This window comes from Lycium ferocissimum, chromosome 7 (assembly GCF_029784015.1).
Source record: "Lycium ferocissimum isolate CSIRO_LF1 chromosome 7, AGI_CSIRO_Lferr_CH_V1, whole genome shotgun sequence".
In the NCBI taxonomy this organism is placed as follows: domain Eukaryota; kingdom Viridiplantae; phylum Streptophyta; class Magnoliopsida; order Solanales; family Solanaceae; genus Lycium; species Lycium ferocissimum.
In genome coordinates this window covers 45,927,192-45,933,712 of record NC_081348.1, presented here as the reverse complement: position 1 = coordinate 45,933,712, position 6,521 = coordinate 45,927,192, and positions in this window count along the sequence as shown.

The window sequence follows — 6,521 nt, the reverse complement described above, 5'->3', positions numbered from 1 at the left end:
GATAGAAGTCTTTCTCTCTAAATGCTCTATGTACACAAATTTTAAATTAGGCCGCATAAAAGTCAATACCGAACATTCAGTAAAAAATATAAAAGAAGTTCTTAAAAGTTTATAATTCCTTTGGCATAATTGAGATTCCTTCTAACCTTAATTAGAGGTCTTGAATTCAAGTTAGAACAGGAAAATTTTCTATAATGGAAGTTGTATAACATTTATTATTGACGAATTCAGATTAGTTGGAGACAATGGACTAAAGCAAACCAACCAAAAAATACGATGTCTTACAACATTTTAGCTAGGCGGCTAAAGAAAAATTCCTAGCCATAACCTGTTCCTCCTTCAACCATGTTCTTTTTCTTCAAAAAGTTGGTTGATTTATCCATGAGTAATAATCTACGAGGTGATTAATACTCAATAAGCAAAGTAATATGATTACTAATATGATAAGAGTAATTATGTTATGCCACATAACCTAGGGCCTTGATGGATTCATGATTGTGATTTGAACTTAAAAGTGTACACAATATGGTCCAACAATCCGAAAAAGGGCAAGTTGTGAGTTGAAATGAATAGGGCACATCAATGTTTTTAGGTTATTGTGTTTGTGGGGTATACGTTTTGGACTTTGGTATATTTTATGTATATAGTTTAAATTGTCGTATATGTGGACCCTCTCTTTAAGTCTTTTTTATGCTTAGAAGCAACCTCGTCCATCATCTTCATTGATTTGGTAAATTAGTAGAGAGTTATTTTACATTAGCCACTAAAAAGAAGTGATGGAAAAAGAAGGAAGGAAAAGATTGGTGAAAATAAACTTTATTTCATCTTTTTTATTCTTTAAAAGGAGGGAAATATCTTCTATTATTGTATGTCTTTTCTGTTCACTTTCTTAGTTTCCAAGAAAAGCCATGAATATAATGTGGACAAAAGCCTAAAATTAATGGCAGAGCAAGAATTCTCATTAAAAAATTTAAAATATAAAGCAGCAAACGCACAAAGAAGTAAGAAAGATTCAACATTTACGTGCACATGCAACGTAATTTTTCAGCAAAGAGGTTTCGGATAAACTCATTGTACGTAGTCCCTATATAGCTTCACCCCTGGTTGCAACAAGGCTTTAGAAATTGATCACTCTACTTATTTGTATTAATGTGTTTCCAATCAATTGTTTTATAATTTTGGAGGTTAAATTTAAAAGACTAACCTTTAAAAAAAAAAAAAAAAAGAGAGAGAGACTAATCTTGAACTTTTTCTTAATAAATTATTTTGTGTAACAAAATTAAATAATTTGATAGTGTACATCAATTTTAGTTAACAAGTGCCTCCTTGGATGGTTTATGTCAAATATCACATTTGTTGATCAATTTTAAGACACACAAGTTGAAAAAGAGTTTAAGAGATTGTATTAGCTCTTTACATTGGACAAGTTGAAATTTGACGTGTGCACACGCTATTAATAAACTTTACGGCGTTCTACAATGCTATTGGATTTATTAAATTGACAGCTACCTAATGTTTTGTAAACTTTCACTCTTATATTGATGAGCATCCTACTTTTTCAGTCATACATGATGAGCATCTTACTTTCCCGTTTTATAGGATTCAAAGTTCGCATATGTAGCTTGTTACTACAAAATTATATTCCTATTCCAATTATTTTCAAAAAACATGTAGTAACAAATAATATAACGGGATCGGAGTTGCAATCTAATGATAATTATAACTAATAGTTATGCAAAATTCAGACGTAGGATTTCAACTTTCAATTTCCGTTATTTACATGTTTATTTTCTGATAAATGATTACTACGAGTTATATTAGAATCAATATTAGAATTTGATCATTTATATTTGTTGTCACTAAGGTGGAAAACTAATAAATAGATTTATTTCTTGATCATCAATCGAATCACTATTCGTTGACCCGTGATTCTTTTTTATCGTCAATTCAATCACTATTCAATAACAACAACAGCACAACATACCTAGTGAAATTCAATCAGCGTTCCCATTTTTTTTTCTTCTTTACTTATTAATGAATAGATTTCTTTACTTTCACCAAAATAAAAAAAATAAAAATAAATAAAAAACACACATAAAAAAAAAAAAAAAAAAAATTATATATATATTTTTATTAATTTGCTATTTGCTAAACCATCATATATTGATATTAAGGCAGCTCGATGCATGAAGTAAGTCATGAATGACTTCGGAGTGGACATGACTCACGACTGATTTTATTAAAATTTGTTAACACTAGCTTTGATCCTTAAACATATTGTAACTTATTTAGGCTACTACTATCACCCCATTAAATTAATTAAATACTAGAAGTTGTGGACCAAATCTACTTTAGAAAATTCCTTAATCTCTAAGTGAATGCCTGAAAGAGACTTCCACTAAGATTGCTATTGATAATTACTAATCTGAATAACTACTACGTGGTTTATTAATTTGGTGTTTAGTTACGTTACGTATAAGATAAATGCATCAATTATAGTTACCTATTCGAGTTGTTTATTGTATTTGTTAGGCGCCATAATTTAGTTGGGCTTGATGATAATCTAATATATAATATGGAGACAAGGGACAATGACGTTGTCTAATTTCAGTTCATTCGATTGAGTGCATTAGACGTAATTTAGTTTTAAAGGATAATGCATATCCATAACATAATTCAGACTTTTTCCAATATTTAATCAATATATTTTGTACTATAATCATTCAGATTTGGAATAAGATGGGAGCAAGTAGACTTTTCTTTGTTTTCATCTTCATCCCCAATTTATGCATTATGCATCTATTATTCGAAGTTTATTAATACGATCAATTTGTATTTGCGATGTATAAAATTTAATAAAGAAGAAAATGCCCCATATAAGGATTTTTTGCTATTCTCACGGCTTAAGTTTGAAACGTTTTGATTAAGAATAAAAGGATCTCGTCAATCACGCCATACTGCTCATTGATCTCTCTTTTTCACCTCTAACATTAATAAGTTTCTTCTCAGTTATCTAACTAACGGGAGCAATCGGCTAGAAATCGGGTCTATTCTTATTTCCGAGGGAGACAAAGTCGTCCCCACTACTGACCGAACTCTTGTGTAAATGCATGCAAAGATGAGCTCAAGGCCATATTCAGATGCAAAATAAGGATTAAGTTTTATGAGTTGAAATTTGAAGAGTCACGATATTGAACTCATTATATTTATAAAATTATGGATTAAGATCTATTATTTGTTGCAATTGTAATAAATTTAAGTTGTATATTATAATAGGCTTGGATTTAGATAAACCCAATCGCGCAACACCGCATCCACCTTGGGATATATTGACATGGTATTAATATGAAGCTTGAGAAAACAAAATTTACATATTCTAGGAACAAATGTAAAATTACAAATTCAAAATTCTCAAGGTAAAGAATCTTTTAAAAAAATATAAATAGTACTCAAAGTGGAGTATTTCTAAAGCATAATTATTGTTTCTCTTTATCGAGGTATAAAGTTTTTGTTCGACCCAAGAATTAAGAAAAAGTACGCTACTGATAAGTTTGCCAATTCTCATGTTTTAAGCACGAAAGTAATTGGATTGAATGATGCTTAATTCCTTATATAATGAAGTTGCTTTTCATCTTTAATGTTCTGCTTTTAAGGCTTTTAGGTCCCTATATTATTCTTGATACCACTAACACTTTCACACTTTAATTAGGCTGAACTTTTTAATTAATTTGCTGAAAGTTGTTGTTACGTGTGAATTAATTGATGCTGCTTAGAACATTCTCGTGCCAAGGAATAAAAGAAAAAATGGGAGCAAAAAAAGAAAGGGCAGTAAAAGAAAAGATACGAATATTTTCTTTAGCATCACCACTTAGTGGTTAATTCATTGGAAATTTGGCACTCAAAAGTTTACAAGAATATTTATCTTTCCTAATGACTTATTTAATTTATATTATGGGCTTCCACTATAAGGTGGTGTAATTTTCGGGAAAAAAATAACCACTTTTTAATCCCTGTAAATTAGTCATTGTCCTAGAGGTTCAATTTTATAAGTGAATACTATCATGGATTAAGAAGAAGAAAAATATTGTCATGAGTTTTAATTACATAACAGAAAAACGGCTAGTCTGAGTTATTATTATGTAATGTTTCACAATTATAACACGGCCGATATATGCAAATCGTTCAGTTCATATTTTTAAAAATTTTGCAAATATAATCCTTAAAAAAACACCTTGACCGTCAACGTTAGACTGAGGCTGATATTTGTTTATATATTTCAGCCTTACAAACAAAATATTAAATTATCGTCTAATGTTTGTAATAAGTTGCAAACTTTTTTTATCACGATTTTATATTTTTTTCATATGATTTTCAATTTTTTCAAAAGAGATATTTAGATCGCCGACTAAAAGATACATAAATTGCAAGAAAATAAAATAAAAAGTCATTTACTAAACAATCGTCTAACTCGTAGAATTTTTTTTTTCCTTTATTTTATTCTCCTTTAGAAAAGAAGGTTAGCTCCATTGCTTGAACTTTCTGTTTTTTTATTATTTTTTTTCAACCTAATTTTTCAATTTTCTGTTGAGATGGAGTAAGTTGGACTTTTGCCTTTTTGGTCGCAACCTTTCTATCTTTAATTTATGAAGTGTAAAATGTGAGTACAAAAAGTGTTCTAGAATGTTGTTAGCCTAAACTATAAGCAAAAACAACTTCAGGTGCCGATCTGTTAAACATTAGGTGATAATAATTCTGTTAATATGTTAGTGTGAGTTAGTCAATTATGGTTTGTTTAGTTTTCTAATATTTTTTTAGATCATCAATGAAATACTAGTATATGGTATGGTGGATTAGTGGCCTTAATTCGTTGACTCAACAAGTTTAATACGCATGTATGAATTGTCATTTGCCTGTCCTAATTTGTGTCATCACATTTGAAATAAGCATGAAAAATGAGTCGCTACGATTTGGGGTGTATTTCTAGTATTTAATTGGTGAATGAAAATATATTCTAGAAAAAGATATAAAAATGTCAGCAAATTAAAATGTGTTCTTGTGAAACTTTTGAGTGCACTAGAAATTATAATAATATCTAAATTTTAATTAAAGCGAGTAAAACATGAAGTAAAATGTTAAGATAGCTAGGTATAATGAAAATGACTTCTGTTCATAAATAGAAAGTCATTTTCCTCTTTTGATTAAGAATATTTGTCATAAAAAATGACTTTCTTCGTATCAAATATAATTGAACAACTTTCTTATGAAAATTATTTTTCTATCAATAAGTATCTGATGCATGCATCAAAGTAATAATTGCTACTAAAACATAATAAAACTCCAACCGAGTTTTCCTCGAAAATTCGTTTTCCAAAACGTTTTCAACCGACTCTTTATTGAAAATTCCAATTTTTTAATAGTGAATATACTACCTTAACAAAGGAGCAAAATGTCAGAATTTAGTTCATCAAAACTTAATGCTCTTCCACACACCACATAGTTTAACCAATAGACAACAATTATATTTGTATATTAATTTATGTATAATTTTATTGTAATTATGAAAATCATTGAAGTTTGATTTTTAACCAACTAAGTAACAGAGCATGCAGACAATTAAAGGAATTTTTTTCAATGTTTGGACAACCTATAAGACAACAACAAATACTAAAAATTAGATACAGTAGTAGTGCAAAGGAATAAAATTTGCCAGTCAATTTAATTTATTATAGCTGCCCTTTCCTCTCATGTGCACTGTCTCAGGGTATGGAATTATATGAACTTTTAAGTACAACTCCTAAATTAGAAAATTAAAAAAGAGAAAGAAAAAGTTGAACTGGCTTGTTTGTCTCCCAAAGTCACTTTTCAGATACACCCTTTCTCAAAATATTTTGCTAGATTTTGCATCGTTTCCTAAATTACTACTTTACCTTTTAATAAGGATTTTAAAAAATGTAAACTTGCACAATACATTACTACACGTAACAATCAAGGGGGATTCAATAATTTTCATGTATACATTTTTCGGATACACCCTTTCTCAAAATATTTTGCTAGATTTTGCATCGTTTCCTAAATTACTACTTTACCTTTTAATAAGGATTTTAAAAAATGTAAACTTGCACAATACATTACTACACGTAACAATCAAGGGGGATTCAATAATTTTCATATATACATTTTTTTAAATATTATTTGTACTGTATAATTTTTTTAACGAGAGGAACTCGATGAATCCTTCAACACACTTAGTGCCGCCATTAAAGTCAACCTCATTCAATTGGTTGAAAGAAAAACCTCGTTCAAGCTATAAACACTAACTACAAGTAAGTATCTCAAACCTAACCACATAAATATTTGTCTAGATTAGGTGACGAGAGTAGTACTTAATACTCCATGCCTTAAAAAATAAGTAACAAAGATATCAAATACTTCCTCCGTCCCAATTTATATGAGGGTTAACATATTTAGAGAGTCAAACAGTTCTTTTTTTTATTATAATTTTCTTTAATTCTTTTCAGATA